Source organism: Ictidomys tridecemlineatus, chromosome 6 (genome assembly GCF_052094955.1).
Source record: "Ictidomys tridecemlineatus isolate mIctTri1 chromosome 6, mIctTri1.hap1, whole genome shotgun sequence".
Lineage (NCBI taxonomy): Eukaryota > Metazoa > Chordata > Mammalia > Rodentia > Sciuridae > Ictidomys > Ictidomys tridecemlineatus.
In genome coordinates this window covers 58,839,662-58,857,462 of record NC_135482.1, presented here as the reverse complement: position 1 = coordinate 58,857,462, position 17,801 = coordinate 58,839,662, and the positions used below count along the sequence as shown (strand labels likewise).

At 33.5% G+C, this 17,801-nt stretch overlaps 1 long non-coding RNA gene and 1 pseudogene across 1 annotated transcript in view; both read left to right on the top strand.

Moving 5' to 3' along the window:
• Nucleotides 1-3,050, top strand: part of LOC144378655 (uncharacterized) — a 48,070-nt gene extending 45,020 nt beyond the window's left edge. Inside the window, exons 2-3 of the long non-coding RNA XR_013440573.1 lie at nt 1,937-2,008; nt 2,293-3,050. This is a non-coding gene — a long non-coding RNA (uncharacterized LOC144378655). The remainder of the gene's footprint in view (nt 1-1,936; nt 2,009-2,292) is intronic.
• Nucleotides 3,051-5,489: 2,439 nt separating this feature from the next.
• LOC144378654 (olfactory receptor 6C4-like) lies at nt 5,490-11,909 on the top strand (annotated as a pseudogene).
• The last annotated feature ends 5,892 nt before the right edge of the window (nt 11,910-17,801 follow it).

The following is a 17,801-nucleotide window of genomic DNA, read 5'->3' as shown; positions in this document are numbered from 1 at the left end:
TTGTCACTGATATACAGAAATGCCTTTGATTTGTGGGTATTGATTTTATATCCTGCTACTTTGCTGAATTCATTTACTAGTTTTAGAAGTTTTGTGGTGGAATTTTTAGATTCTTCTAGTGTTGGGAATACAAATCAAGTCAAGATGGCGCCTGGCACTTTGCCAGGAGGAGTGGTTTGTGATGTAATGCCAGTGAGTCACTAAGATGATGAGGATTCCTTAATGACTGCTATATCTAGATGATGCTAATTAAGTTAAACTATGTGTAATCAGTTGTGTATATGTACCTCTGCTGTCCTGCAGAGAAGTGGCTCCTGCTACCTTAGGTGCCCGCTATTTTGAGTTCTTGCTCAGTTCATGCTGAGTTCACTCGCAATAAAGTAGTTCCTGTTTCAACCTTCAAGTTGCTTGTCACCTCTAGGTTATTTAGCCCAGCTGGTCTAAGGCATTCTAGGTATAGAATCATGTCATCAGCATATTTAGTGCCATTTTTTTCTATGTGTATCAGTTTAATTTCTTTTGTCTGTCTAATTTCCCTGGCTGGTATTTCAAAAATATGTTACAGACAAGTTGTAAAAGAGAACATCTTTGTCTTATTCCAATTTTTAGAGGGAATGCTTTCAATATTTCTACATTAAGATGATGTTGTCCTGGGGAATTTCATTCCACTTATGATGTTGAGATATGTTCCTGTTATCCCTAAATTTTCTAGGGTTTAAACATGATGGGGTACTGTATTTTGTCCAATGCTTTTTCTGCATCTATTGTGATGATCATATGATTCTTATCTTTAAGTCTATTGATGTGATAAATTACATTTATTGATTTCCATATGTTGAACAATCTCGCCTCCCAGGGATGAATCCCACTTGATCATGGTGCACAATCTTTTTTATATGTCTTTGTATTCATTTTGCCAGGATTTTATTCAGAATTTTTGCATCTATGTGCATTAGTGATATTGGTCTGAAATTTTGTTTCTTTGATGTGTCTTTGCCTGGTTTGGTAATCAGAGTGATATTGGCCTCATAGAATGAATTTGGCAGTGCTGCCTGTTTTTCTCTTTCCTGAAATAAATTGAAGAGTATTGGTATTAGTTCTTCTTTAAAGGTTTTCCAGAACTTGGCTGTGTATCCATTGGTCCTGGGTTTTTCTTGGTTGGTGGATTTTTTATGGCATCTTTGATTTCATTGCTTGAAACTTATCTGTTTAAATTCTGGATATCATTGTGTTTCAATTTGGGAAAATTATATGACTCTAGAAATTTGTCAATGCCTTTGATATTTTCTATTTTATTGAAGTACAAGTTTTCAAAATAATTTCTAATTATGTTCTGTATTTCTGTAGTTTCTGTTTTGATATTTACTTTTTCATCATGTATCTTAGGAATTTGAGTTTTCTCTCTCCTTCTCTAATGATCTGTCAATTTTATTTATTTTTGCACAGAACCAACTTTTTGTTCTGTCAATTTTTTTCAATTGTTTGTTTTGTTTCAATTTTGTTGTTCTCAGCTCTAATTTTAATTATTTCCTGTGTTCTACTGCTTTTGGTGTTGATTTGTTCTTCTTGTTATAGGGCTTTGAGATGTGATGTTAACTCATTTATTTTGACTTTTTCTTCTTTTAAGGAATGAACTCCATGCAATGAACTTTCCTCTTAGAACTGCTTTCAGAGTGTCCCAGATATTTTGATATGTTGTATCTGTGTTCTCATTCACCTCTAATTTTTTTAAGCTCCTCTTTGATGTCTTTTGCAACATATTGTTCATTCAATAGCATTTTATTTAGTCTCCAGGTGTTGGAATAGCTTCTGTTTCTTATTTTATAATTGATTTCTAATTTCATTCCATTTTGATCTGATAGAATGCAGGGTAGTATCTCTACCTTTTTATATTAGCTAAGAGTTGCTCTACAGCATAATATATGGTCTATTTTAGAGATGGATCCATGTGATGCTGAGAAGAAAATGTATTCTCTCACTGAAGAATGAAATATTCTATATATGTCAGGTAAGTCTAAGTTCTTACTTTTATTATTGTGTTGTATAGTTTCTTTGTTCAGCTTTTGTTTGAACGATCTATCTACTGATGAAAGAGATGTGTTAAAGACACCCCAAATTATTATGTTGTTTTTATTTGACTGTTGAACTTGAGAAAAGTTTGATGAATGTAGATGCTCCATTGTTTGGGGCATACATATTTACAATTAAACTTATAATTGTTAAGTCTTGTTGGTATATGGTTCCCTTGAGCAATTTGTAGTGTCCTTCTTTATCCTTTTTGATTGACTTTAGTTTGAAGACTTCTTTATTTGATATGAGGATGGAAACCCGTGCTTGCTTTCACAGTCCATGTGAGTGGTATGATTTTTCCCATTTCTTCACCTTCAGTCTGTGGATGTCTTTTCTTATGAGATGAGTCTCTTGGAGGCAGCATATTATTGGGTCTTTTTTTTTTTTTTTTTTGGTTGGGGGGTCAAATCTGCTAGTCTTGTCTTTTGATTGGTGAGTTTAGGCATTAACGTTAAGGTTTATTATTGAGACATGATTTGTATTCCCAGGCATTTTTGTTTATTTTTGGTATTTAATATGACTTGGTTTCTTCTATGATTAGATTTTCCTTTAGTATAATACCTCGTCTTTATCCACCCAATAATGAACAGCTCTCTGAGACAGGCACGGAAGTCTCAGTGCTCAGCCATCAGGACCATCTGGGTGAGTAGTGCCTAACTGGAAATTCAAAAGGGTGGGAGCAGGAAAGATCAAGTTTGTAGACTAAATCAGGGACCAGGAATTATGAGGTCCACAGATGATGTAAGGGCTAAGATCAGGCTCTTACATCACACAAGTGGAACACAAAGGAGATTCCTGGGGAGAAGTCTTCTAACATGGAGTGGCAAAGGCTATACCCTACCTCCAAGAGTTCCACTTCCAGGACTAACCCTTCAACCCTAGAAACTTGAGGGTGAGCTACCAGCAAAGTATAGACAATTCCACCTATTGACTGAGAAGGGAAGCTGAGGAACTTGAACTCCAATGGAAACAATTGTTTAACTTTCAACCATTGTTTAATTTTCCATTGAGATCATGTTTTTCTATTTCGCTCTCTCTCACATTTCAACTATTTTTGCAACCAAGAATTTTCATGCATAAGTTATTGAGGATGGCATGTCTAAATAATATATTAAAGTTTTGTTATGTATTCTTTTATTTTTACTTTTTCTTTTAAATTTTTTATATTTTTCATCTTACTTATCTGTCTCTCTGGATTCTATTTCTCTCTTTTCTCCTGCTAGCAGCCAATCTCTATTAATTCCTCTTTACTCTTTCTATAATTATTTACTTCTATCTTATCTTCTCTTTCTTAATACATCACAGCCTACACCACTTCTGTTCTCTCTTTGTTCATCATTTGAAATCATATACCCACTTGCAAACTTATCATTTGTATTGTAGAAAATAATTGAACATATTATTTTTGTTTATTGCAACAAAACTGTAGATGTCTTAATATGATCTATTGGTTTAAAGCTGTACAATGTTAGTATTGGGTGCAGTTAATATTTGTCTTCCCCCTTAAAGATGAGGCACTGGAAACTTTCAGGAACACTGCAAGTCTACAGAGTAAAAATCATACTACAACAGATTCACAAGGCAAAATGGGAAGACTCACAAAAAAAAATGAAAAAACAAGGGAACTAAGTCCCCAAATAAACCAAGATGCTCTAATCACAGAATCCATTAACAACATAGTAGAAGAAATGTTATTTTACAATGTTCATAGTTAAAAAAGGAGTAAAAGCAGAAATAAATTTCAGGTTGTGAAAGATCATTTCAATGACCAGAAAAATTATAAAAAGGAATCAAGCAGAAATCCTTGAAATGAAGGAATCAATAAACCAAATTAAAAATTCAATAGAAAGTATCACCACTTAGAATACAGTATCCCAGACAATGGAGAAAAAATACACAGTCTTGAAAATAAATTTGACTACACAGAGAGGATGGTAAGAAATCATAAACAAAAATTCCAAGAATTATGGTATAGCATAAAAAGGCCAAATTTAATATTTATCATGATAGAGGAATCAGTAGAGATACAAATAAAAGAATGCACAATATTTTTAATAAAATAATGTCAGAAAATTTCCCAAACCTGAAAAATTGCTTGGAAAATCAAATATAAGAGGCTTACAGAACTCAAAAGTACAAAATTACAACAGACCCACACCAAAGCATACTATAATGAGAATAACTAACATACAGAATAAGGATAGGGTTTTAAATGCTGCTAGATGGAACAACAGGTCACATTTAGAGGTGTACCAATCTGGATTTTAGCTGATTTCTCAACCCAGAAACTCAAGCTAGGAGATCTTGGAATAATATGTACCAAGCTCTGAAAGGAAATGGATGCCAGCCAAGAGCACTACACCCAGAAAAATTAAGCTTCACATTTGTAGATGAAATACAAAACTTCCATAATAAACAAAAGCTAAAAGTATTCACAACTATAAAGTCTGCACTACAAAACATACACAATAAATTATTTCAGGAAAAATAAACAACAAATAAAAATGAAAAACAACATTTGGAAATACTATACTAGAAGAGTAATCTATCAAGGGAAAAACTATTACAAATTAATAACAAGAAATAAATCAAAAGACAGGGAATAAAAATCATCTCCAATAATGAAATTGAATGTAAACAGCCTAACCTCATCTATTAAAAGACTTGGCTTGGCATATTTGATTAAAAAATAAGACTTAATAATATGTTGCCTACAAGAAACTCACCTCATAGGCAAAGACATCCACAGACTGAAGGTAAAAATTGGAAATATATATATATATATATATATATATATATATATATATATATATATATGTATATATAAAATTCAGATGGATCTCAAAAACAAGCAGGGTTTCTATTCCCATATAAGATGAAATGGACTTCAAGTTAAGTTAATCAGAAGAGACAAATAAGGTCCTTTCATACCACTTAAGGGAATTTTATGTCAACAAGATATAACAATTGTAAATATTTATACCCCAAACTGTGGAGCACCTATGTACATCAAATAAAACCTTATTGATATCAAGGATCAAATAGATCACAACACAATTATACTGGGTGACTATGTGCTTTTCTCAACACAGGACAGATCTTCAAAAAAAAAAAAAAACAAAACAAAGAAGCTATAGCTATAACACTAAAAAATACAATTTATAATTTAGACCTAACAGACACTACAGAATACTTCATCCATCAATGGTGCATACACTTTCTTCCCAGCAGCATATGTATTATTTTCTAAAATATCTTATATGTTAGACCACAAAGTAACTCTTAACAAATACAAAAAAAGATACAGATAATACCTTGCATTCTGTGAGATTAAATAGAATAAAATTTGAAGTCAATGATAAAATTTAAAAAATAGAAGCTACTGTAAAAACTGGAGACTAAAAAAATGCTATTATAGATTTATAATGATAAATGCGTAGCAGAAGAATTCTGGGGCAAAATAAATATACTTAGGTAAATAAGAATAGTGATGCAACATATCAAAATCTCTGGGACACTATGATGGTAGTTCTAAGAGGAAAGATCATTTGTTCCATTGAGCTCATTCATTAAAAGAATTGAAAGACACTATATAAACAATCCAATATTACATCTAAAGGCACTAGAAAAAGAAAAATTTCACTAAAATCAGTAGAAAACAGGAAATAATTAAAATCAGAGCCAGAATCAATATAATTTGAATTAAAAAATTCAAAAATGCTATGAAACAAAATGTTAGCTTTTTGAAAGCATAAATAAAATTTATAAACCCTAGAAAATCTAAAAAAAAGTAAGCAGGGAAAAATTCATTATTAAAATCAGTAATGAAAAAGGAAATATAACCATAGAAATTACTGAAATACAGAAGATACTCAGATGAAATTTTGAAAATTTATACTCTAATAAAGTAGAAAATCATGAAGACATTGATAAATTTCCAAAGACATATGACCTACCTAAATTGAACCAGGATGATATAGAAAACTTAAACATCAATTTTAAGTAATGAAATTGAAGACACCATCAAAAGTCCATCACTCTACCAACAACAAAAAAGTCTACAACCAGAATGGAATCTCAGGTGAGTTCTACAAGACCTTGAAAGAACTGACACCAGCACTCCTCATATTATTCCATGAAATAGAAAAGGAGAAAACTCTTTAAAATTCTTTCTATGAAGATAGTATCACCCTAACACCCAAATCAAAAACACATCCAGGAAATAACACTTCACAACAATATACCTCCATGATGAACATAGATGCAAAAATTCTTAATAAAATACTGGCATATGAAAATACATTAAAAAGATACTACGCTATGATCAAGTGAGGTTCATCTCAGAAAAATGAAAGGTTATTTCAACATACAAAATTCAATGCAATTTACCACATAAATAGACTTAAAGACAAGAATCGTGATTATCTCAATAGATGCAGATAAAAAATCGACAAAATACAGCATCCATTTATGTTTAAAACACTAGAAAGACTAGGGTAAAAAAAAAATCTACCTCAACACATTGTGAAAGCTATGTACATCAAACCCAAAGCCAACATCATTCTAAAATACAACAACAAAAACAAACAAACAAACAAAATTGAATGCATTCCCTCTAAAAACTGCAAAAAATACAGGGATGCCTTCTATGATCACTTGTATTCAAACATAGTCCTTGAAACTCTAGTCATTGCAATAAGGCAAAGGAAAGAAATTATAGGGACACAAATAGTAAAAGATGAACACAAACTATCTCTAAAGCTGAACATTTCATCCTGCATTTAGAAAACCCTAAGAACTCTACCAGAACACTTCTAGAATTCATAAATAAATTCACCAAACTAGAAAGACACAAAATTAACACACATAAATCAATTGCATTCCTATATTCCAAAGATGAATCAGCTGAAAAAGAAATTGGGTAAACTATCTTATTCATAATAGTCACAAAAATAAAATATTTGGGACTCATCTAGCAAAAGATGTGAAAGACCTCTACAATAAAAACTACAAAATAGTAAAGAATAAAATTGAAGAAGACCTTAGAAGATGGAAAGATCTTCCATATTTTTGGATAAGTAGAATTAATATTGACAAAATGGCTATACTGGGCCAGGGTTGTGGCTCAGTAGTAGAGCGCTTGCTTAGCATGAATGAAGCACTGAGTTCAATCCTCAGCACCACATACAAATAAATAAATAAAATAAAGGTATTGTGTCAAAAAATATATATTAAAAAAAATGACCATGCTACCAAAAGTGCTATACAGATTAAATGCAATTCCCATTAAAATTCCAAAGATAATTTTAATGTAAATAGAAGAGGTCATTACAAAATTCATTTGGAACAATTAGAGTCCCAGAATAGCCAAAGCAATCCTTATTGTGAATGGTGAAGCAGGAGGTATCTCAATACCAGAACTTAAAATATATTACAATGCTATTGTAAAAAATCAGCAAGGTATTGGCACCAGAATAGGTGTGAAGACCAATGGAACTGAATAGATAACACAAAGACAAACCCACATGAATACAATTATCTGATACTAGACAAAGGCAACATAAACATACAATGGAGAAAAGACAGCCTGATCAACAATTGGTGCTGTGAAAACTGGAAATCCATATATAACAGAATAAAACTTAATCCATGTCTCTCACCCTGAACAAAAATCAAATCTAGGTGAATCAAAGACCTAGGAATTAGACAATAAACCCTGCACTTACTAGACGAACGTGCAGGCCCAATACTGTAACTTTTCATCTAAGGAACCAACTTACTTAACAAGATGCCCAAAGTACAAGAAGTAAAATAAAAAATCAACACATGGGATTGTTTCAAACTAAAAACTTCTTTAAAACAAAGGAAACAATCAAGAACATGAAGAGCCTACAGAATTAGAGAAAATCTTAGAAACTTCATCTCAAATAAGGTATTAATCTCCATGATATACAAAGAACTCAAAAAACTTAACACACACACAAATAATAATAATAATAACCCAATAAATCAAAATGGACAATGAAACAAAACAGACACTTCTCAAAAGAAGAAATGTAAACAGTCACCAAATATATGAAAAAAAGGTAAACATCTCTAGCAATCAGAGAAATGTTAATTAAAACTGAAATCTCATCTCACTCCAGTAAGACTGACAATTATCAAAAGTATAAGTACCAATAAATGTTAGTGAGGATGTGGGGGAAAGAGTCCACTAAGACATTGTTAGTGGATACTGACAATTTGTGCAACCGTTCTGGAAAGCAGTTTGGAGATTCCTCAAAAAGATGGTGGAATGTTTATATAATTTGACCCAATTATATGACTCCTCAGTATATATCCAAAGGAATTAAAAGTCAGCATACTACAGTGACATCACCACATCAATACAATTCACAATAGCTAAGCTATGGAACCAACCCTACATGCCCATCAACAGATGAATGCATAAATAAAATGTGGTTTATATACATAATGGAATATTACTCACCCATAGGAATCATAAAAAAAGAATGACTTTATGACATTGCCAGTAAATAGATGGATGTAGAGACTATCATGCTAAGTGAAATAAGCCAAAGCCAAAAAACTAAAAGTCAATGTTTTCTCTGATAAGTGGAAGCTAACCCACAATAGAGGGGGAGAGGAGGAATGGAAGTTCAGTGGATTAGATAAAAGGTAATGAAGAAAGGGAGGGAAGAATAGGGAGACAGTGGAATGAATCTGATATAACTTTCCTATGTACATATATAGATACACTGCAGTGACTCTCACCATCATGTAAACCCACAAGACCAAGGTTCTAATTAGAATAAGATACATTGCATGTTTCTATGTGTGTCAAAACAGATTGTATTGTCATGTATAACTAAAATCAGCAAATTATGAAAGAAAAAAAATCATTCAGATTCCATCTTACTCTATTCAGAATGGCAATAATCAAAAATACCAATAATAATAAATAAATACTGGCCAGGATATAGGAAAAGGTACACTCAAAATTGTTGGTGGGAATGAAAATTTATACTACCACTGTGGAAAATATATGATTCCTCAAAAAAAAAAAAAAAAAACAACTAGAACCAGTTCCCTATGACTCAGGTTTTCTACTTTTTGGTATTTTCCTGAAAAAAATAAAAATCAGCATTACTCTTGTGATACAGAGACATCATTGTTTATAGCAACAGAATCCACAATAATGGAGTTCAGGAATTAACCCAGGAGCCTATCAACAGATGAACAGATTATGAAAATGTGGTTTGTGTATACAATAGGGTTTTACTTAGAAATAAAGAGAAATGAAATTATGACATTTATGTAAATGGATGGAAATGAAGAACAATATTCTTACAGATATGGGCCAGACACAGAAAATTAAGGATCAAATGGTTTCTCTCAAATATGGAAGCTAGATCAAACAGAAGGGAAAAGTTTGGTTCCATTAAAATAGGATGGACTTCAGTGGAATACAGGAAGGGGATTGAGGCCGGAGAAGATAAATAGGAAAGGGGAGGAACTGAAGAATAAAACTTTTCAAATTGTGCTTTATACATATAAGAACATTCCACAGTGAATTTCACCTTTATGTATATCTATGAAGCACCAATTAAAATCATAAATTAATAGAGGACAAGTAAAGTAAAAAGGGGAACTAGGGAGGGGAGAGGAAAGAAGAAGAGGCAATAAACTGTACTGGGGACTAAAATGGAGCAAAATGTATTCATGCATGTATGATCAGGTTAGAATGAGCACCACTATTATGTATAACCCTATGCTTTAATAAAAATATTATTACTATAAAGAGGCTTTTCATGTTTCATTTTTCACTATTGCCAGGTTCACAGCATCAGTTCCCCCAAGCATCACCCTCTTAGTGATGCTCAGTTTCGGCTCCCTCTTGGGTGGATTTGGAACATCTTCCCTAGATTCCTGTTCAAAGTTAATTCTCAGTATTATTTTTTTTCCAGGAGCTAATTAACATTTCTGGATCTAGGCCCCTGGGCAATAATTTATCCCCCAATGACTCTGCTGATTAAACTAGAAGAAATGTGTGCCACTGAAACTGGTATAAAATTGCAATGAAGTTCATTACCAATCTTCAGAAAAAATGGAGAAAATAAGACTTTAAAGAAGAGGGTGTGCCCTGATCTTTGATGATTTTAAATAAGCCAACTTCTTAAGAAATTGTAAGAGGAGTTTTGATTTGAATCAATAGAGGAAGGGTAGTAATAAGCAATTGTTAAATGAAGGGACAGACAGACATGCCTTTTTCTCAAAGCCTGCCTGAATACTTTGTGAATAATCAGGGCATACATTAGGATTAAAAAATAAAATATGTGATAATTTATTGGACCTTTTCATGCATATCTGACATCTCAGTTCTGACATTATGTAGCTCCAGAGATACAATCCCTCATCATCTTTTCTATGTAAAAAAGTGAGTATGTACAGAGGTCATCAATGTTACCTTTCCATAGTGGTGATTTATCAGATCTTTATCAATTTGAATTTCTACTAATCTTGGGGTATTTTTATTTAAAATCTTGTTTAAAAAATTTTTAATGATCAATTAAGCATGAAGTAAAAAAAAAGTTGGGGGCTGGTTTAAACAGAGGCATTTCCTCTAAACAAGTTTCAAGGGAAATCTAAATATTCTCAATATTCTGCTCAATATTCCTCAGCTACTTTCCCCTTCCCAACACTGTTTTTCCCTTTCTCAGCTTCACAGCAAATTGAAGTTGCAATGAAAAACGACTCTTTGACTGAATTCATCCTTCTTGGACTAACAGGTATTCCAGAGCTTCAGATTATCATTTTCATATTTCTCCTCCTCACATACCTGTTCAGCATCATTGGGAATCTGACAATCATCATCCTCACACTGCTGAACTCCCACCTCCAGACTCCCATGTATTTCTTCCTCCGGAATTTCTCCTTCCTGGAAATTTCCTTTACATCTACTTTCACTCCTAGGCTGCTATTCAGCATCTCAACTGGGATCAAGACTATCAGCTTTGCTGGATGCTTCACTCAATATTTCTTTGCTATTTTCTTTGGGGCCACTGAATTTTACCTTCTGACTGCCATATCCTTTGACCGCTATGTGGCCATCTGCAAACCTCTGCATTATACCACTATTATGAACAGCAGGATTTGCCTCCAGATGGTTCTCTGCTCTTGGCTTTGTGGCTTCCTGATCATCTTGTTCCCAATCATCCTGACCAGTCATCTGGATTTCTGTGGGTCCAATGTGCTAAATCATTATTACTGTGACTACAGACCTCTCATAGAAATCTCTTGCTCAGACACTAGTCTACTGGAACTATTTGACTTTATCTTAGCACTTCTGACACTGGTAGTCACACTGGTGCTGGTGATCCTCTCCTACACAAACATCATCAGGACCATTCTGAAGATCCCTTCTGCTCAGCAAAGGATTTAAAAGGCCTTTTCCACATGTTCTTCTCACATGATTATCATCTCCCTCTCTTATGGAAGCTGCATCTTCATGTACATAAAGCCTTCAGTGAAAGAAGGAGTTGCTTTCAATAAGGGAGTAGCTGTACTCAATAACTCTGTTGCCCCTTTACTGAATCCATTCATATACACTCTAAGGAATAAACAGGTAAAAAAAAAAGCCTTCAAGGATATGGCCAGAAAAATTGTGCATCTTCATTTATTTTAGTGGCCTCAAAACAAATGAAAATTGTTAAAGATGTTTCTGAAGGTGCTCTTCAGTTGTTAAAGTGATTTCTTAGATGAATTAAATGTAAGTACCTATTGAATTTTCAGATTAAATTTCCACCAAGAAATGATTAATTAAAGAAGGTTAATTCAAATTTGTTCTGGGAATAACTTTTAGATTTAAAAAAGAGGAGAGTATTTTTTAAACTATGCAAACACAGACAAAATGAACAATCAAAAACCAAAAAAAATCTGCTTGAAAACTTTTCTGCTTTTCATAAATATGACAAGCTGAATGATCAACTCTTTATCCCCCAAGGAGCTCTCGGACTCATCACTAATTATCAGAGTGTGGATACAGGTCGATGATAGAACACTTCTCTAGAATGTTAAGAAATAAAAAAAAACATAGTAATTATTTTATTATTAAAAAAGTTGTAAATGTACTGTTTTAAATATGACTGGCTGTTTCTCAGAAGAGATTGTTCGTAAACGATGCCCCCAAATACTCTAAAAAAACACTTTTTCTATGGTTTTAAACAGCTTTATTTTGGTAGATATTCCTTTTATTTTATTTTACTTGTTTTTTAGATGTACATGGACACAATACCTTTACTTTATTTATTTATTTATTTATTTATTTATTTATTTATTTATTTATTTATTTATTTATGTCATGCTGAAGATCGAACCCAGTGCCTCATATGTGTGAGGCAAGTGCTCTGCCACAGAGCCACAATCCCAGCCCATGAAGCTACTCCTTTTGATGACTCCAAAAACTGCCTTCCTGTAACCACCTACAGAAAGGTACAGTGTTAGATGATATGAATATTTTTAAGGACATTTCTGGCTGTCTTATTTGGGTGCTGAAATTAGAATGAAGGGTGTTAAGTGGAATCATCTTGTTTCATTGAAAAGGAGACCCAGGCAAAGAGAAATCACAGGGAATTTTGGCAATGATAAAAAGCCATTAAGACAAGAGTGTAACAAGGCTGTGCCTGACATTTAGAGGACACATTTATAGATGATTCTGGGATGGTTAGGGTGAATAATAAGGATGCTATGTCATGGTCTATTAACCCTCTCCACAGTTTCCTGCTTGAAAGTCCTTTGGATACCCCTCTGACCTTGCCCATCTTTGTGAGGATGGTAGACCCCTGGCTTCTCTGCTTAAGTGGAACCACCTGGCAGCTGACATCCTCAAGAATATTAACAAGCCCAACTTTATGGCTATTTATGTCCCCCATGAACATCTATCTCTCCCACCATCATATGTGGTGTATGAAAGCCACTATTAAACATTAGTGATGCTTGTTCCCCTCTCAGAATCCTAGTCCTCATGCCCTTGGAGAATGTGAGACCTCCTCTGGAATGAATCTTTGTAGGGCCATATAAGATATCAGTGAGCATTGGACATTGCTTTTTCCAGGCTCTATGGGACACCTTAGCCATAAAATGAGGTCCTTGCCTAGATGTTAAATTCCATGTCTTTAGAAAATTTCCGTGTCCATAACTTTTAGCTCAACAAGTCTTACATGCCTGACCCCTAAGCAATATCTATATCTCTGACTCCACCCAGGCAAGTTGTCTGGTTATTACAGTGTATAGATTTTTTTTTTTACCTCTTAAGTCACCATGTCTCCACATACATGATATGGGATTTAAGGTATTAGCTTAGCACCTAGGAAAGGAGATGAGAACAGCTCCAGAGGGAAGTTTTTCCTCTCTTGCATAGTGTAGACCCCTGAACCACCTGCTTACCACTTCTTACTAAGGAACAATGAGCCACAGTTATAATTCCAATTGTTCATAGGGTTAAAAATGTGAAAATATTCAGGCCTATATATCCAAAGATCCTTTTTTCATATTTCTAGTCATGTTTCCCTCATCAGGGTCTTTAGCTTTATAACACACCAGTGTTGTGAAAAATTCAGAGGTTTCTGAAACTCAATGACTAGAAAAAGCAGATCAACATGCCACTCACATGTTTGTTCTTACACTACAGAAAATATATCCTCCTTTGAAAGCTACCATGTAGACCCTCTGGCTCTCACAATTAGCTACTAACTAGTTAATACACACTTGTGATTCATCTTTAGGGCATCAAGCTGAATAGGGTTGGGAAGGTGGACACTGGTTCAAAGGGGAATGGAAATGTTAATACCTTCAAATGTTAATACCTTCAGGACACTTCAAGGTCCCCTAACAGATATCCAAACAACACCTGCCACCCAGGAGACTGGCCCTCCCAGCAGGGAATTATTAATGAGCATTTCCTGGCTCACCTCCCCCTGAATCACCTCTTTCCTGCTTTTTCACCACATGGTGGGATAAAAGGTATGACATGAGAAGTAAAAAACACAGAAATTATATGAAGGACATGACTCACCCCCTAACATAATTATGAGAAGAACATGACTCACCATGCCAGCTCTGTTCTCCTTTATCAGTCATCTGAGTATCCCTTAACCCAGCCAGGATGACACATATAATTAACCAGACCACCTTTAATTCTTCTAGAACCAGGTTAAGTGGGAAAAGGTATAGTTTGATATATTTTAAAAATATTTGAGAAGGAATAACAAAACAAGCCATAAACTGATTATTTTTAATTGACCCTATAACCAGGCTTTGTGTGACATATAAGATAAAATATTGAGTCATACAAACCGCCTGTCAGTAAAACTTATAGGTTATAAATTCTGTGTGATCTTAGTTCTTGGGTTTTCCTGACACAGTCAAAAAAAATTCTGTCACTGAAATCTCCTTAATGTCTTTGTTTGAGCATTGCTATTTTAATGAGCAAATCCTAAACATCTGACTTAATCTTAAGCCTATCTGTACTGCAGGACTGCACATAATCCTTAGCCTAGTCTGTGTGTGAGCTTTTGTCATTTTTTATAGCATTTTATCAGCTAATAAAATAATTTTAAAAATTATTATGTTTATTATTTAGTGTGCCTCCATCCAGTTCATGCAAATTAAATTCTCTGTCACTTTTCTTGACTATAGTTTCTCAAGCATGCAATAGAGTGCTTGAAATGAAGTTTGTACCAAAAACAAACAAAAATAACCTTTACTTACTAAATACAAGTGTAGAGAGGCCATAATAAACTAAAGGGATCAATAAAGCTAATGAAAAATGAAAGAAAACAACAGCATACAAAAATATATATGGTCAGTCAAAAGTTGAAAATTTTTACTGGAAAAATATGATTACAATTTTAGGAGATGTTGACAATAAGTCTTGAGTTTCTCTTCATCTCAGTACTCAGACAAGAACGCTAGGAAATACAGCTTCAGAAATCTTTATAATGATGTCTGAAGATGCTGGGAATTTTCTTGGGATCCTCACCACACCAATTTTCTTGGGATCCCCCTTACTCTTTTTCCCCTTATTTTTTTTTTTTTTTGGCTTCTGTATATGATGAGACCAATTATTTCTGAATCTGGCTTATTTCACTTAGCATTATATTCTCCAGGTCTACCCATTTATAGCAAATGTCATGATTTCATTCTTCTTTATGACTGTGTAACAACTCCATTGTGTTTACATATCACATTTCCTTAATCCATTCATCTGTTGACAGGCACTTAGCCTTGTTCTATGATTTGGTTAATGTGAATTTCACTGAGATTAACATTGGCATGCATATATCACTGTAGTGTGCTGATTTTAGTTCTATAGGATAAACTCTGAAGAGTGGGATAGCTGGGTCATATAGTAGTTCCATTTCTAATCTTTTGTACAACCTCCATACTGCTTTCCTGAGTGGCTGTGTGAATTTATAGTCCCACCAATAGTGTATCAGTATACTTTTTTTCTTCACATTCTCAACAGAATGATTTATTATTTGTATTCTTTATGATTACAATTCTAATTGGAGTGTGATGAATTTTCAATACAATTTTGATTTGCATTTCTCTCATCTTCATGGATGTTGAATTTTTTGTGTGTATTTGTTGGGTATTTGTATTTCATCTTTTGAAAAGTGTCTGTTTAGTTCTTTTGCCCATTTATTAATTGAAGTATTTATTTTACTAGTGCTGTTTGTGTTCTTTATATGTTCTAGATATTAATCCCCTGTCAGAGGAGTAGCTGGCAAATTTCTCTCCCATTCTGTAGGTTTCCTTTTCATGCTCTTAATTCTTCCCTTTGTTTTACAAGAGCTTTTCAATTTGATTCCATCTTACTCATTTATTCTTGGTTTTGTTTCTTGAGCTTTATAGATCTTCTTTGGGAAGATGGTGCCTGCACCAATAAGTTGGGGTGTTGACCTCATGTTTTCTTCTTACAGTTGCAATGTTTTGGATCTAATTTCTGGACCTTTGATTCACTTTGAGTTGACTTTAGTGCAGGATGAGAGATTAGGATCTAGTTTTATTCTTCTATATATCGCTGATCAGTTTTCCTACCACCATTTGTTAAAGAGGCTAGCTTTTCTCCAACAGCTCTCCAATATTATATATATATCTATATATCTATATATAATTTTAAAAATTTATTTGTTCTAATCAGTCATACTCGATAGCAGAATGCTCCTTGATTCATTGTACACAAATGGAGCACAATTTTTCACTTCTCTGGTTGTTCACAAAATAGGGTCACAGGGTCACACCGTTTGTACAATCATACATGTACCTAGGATAATGATGTCCATCTCATTCCACTATCTTTCCTATCCCCCTTCCCCCCCCTTCTCTCCTGCCCCTTTGGCTAATCCGAAGTTCCTACATTCATCCCCTGACCCTCCCCCCACTATGGATTAGCATCCACTTATCAAAGAAAACAATTGGCCTTTGGTTTTGGAGATTAGCTTACTTTGCTTAGTACAATATTTTCTAGCTCCATCCATTTACCTGAAAATGTCAAAATTGTATTCTGTTTTATTGCTGAGTAATAGTCCATTGTGTATATGTACCACAGTTTCTTTATCCATTCATCTATTGAAGGACATTTAGGTTGTTTCCACAGCTTGGCTATTGTGAATTTTACTGCTATAAACATTGATGTGGCTTCGTCACTGTGGTATGCTGTTTGTAAGTCCTTTGGGTAGAAACCACAGAGTAGCATACCTGGGTCAAATAGTGGTTCCATTTCAAGTTTTCTAATGAATCTCCATACTACTTTCCAGAGTGCTTCTACCAATTTGCAGTCCCACCAGCAATGTTTGTGTGTACCTTTTCTTCCATATCCTTGCCAACAGTTATTGTTGCTTGTATTCTTGATAACTGCCATTCTGACTAGAGTAAGATGAAATTTTAGAGTAATTTTGGTTTACATTTTTCTAATTACTACTGTTATTGAATATTTTCCTCATATATCTGTTGATTAATTATATATAGTCTCCAGGATATATAAAGAACTCAAAAAACTTAACACCAAAACACAAAAATAAACAAACAAACAAAAAACTACCAACCCCATCAATAAATGGGCTAAGGAGTCCAATGTATATTTTTGACACCTGTGTCAAGCATCAGATGGCTCTATGTTTGTGGGTTTGTCTCTGTGCCTCCTATTCTACTTAAATGATCTATATTTTTTATGCTAATAACATGTTGTTTTGTTATTATAACTTCATAGCATAATTTGGGGTTAGATATTCTAATGCATCCAGTCTTGCTCTTTTTGCTTAGGATTGCTTTTGTTATTCTGGGTCTCTTAATCTTCCAGATGAATTTCAGGAGTGTTTTTTCTATTACTGTGAATAATGTAAAAATATTTGAGAAGCATGAAGAACATGAAAGAGAATAAATAGGTATAACCCACTAGCCAGATTGTCATATAAATAAAGGTTTCTCAAATTGTGGTTATTTTTTATTAAAATGTTGAAATGATTTTAAATAAATGTAAAGCCAAGATGAATCATAAGATGAGGAAAGTTGACATGGCAATTAAATACTCTACTTTATAATGAGGAATTAATTAGTTAAAATAAGTAATAATATTTTCTTAAAGTATGAGAAAAATATGTACATTATAATAGTGATTTTTTAACTTATTATAATAGAGTAATCCTTAGTTTATAGGTAACCAACATCTA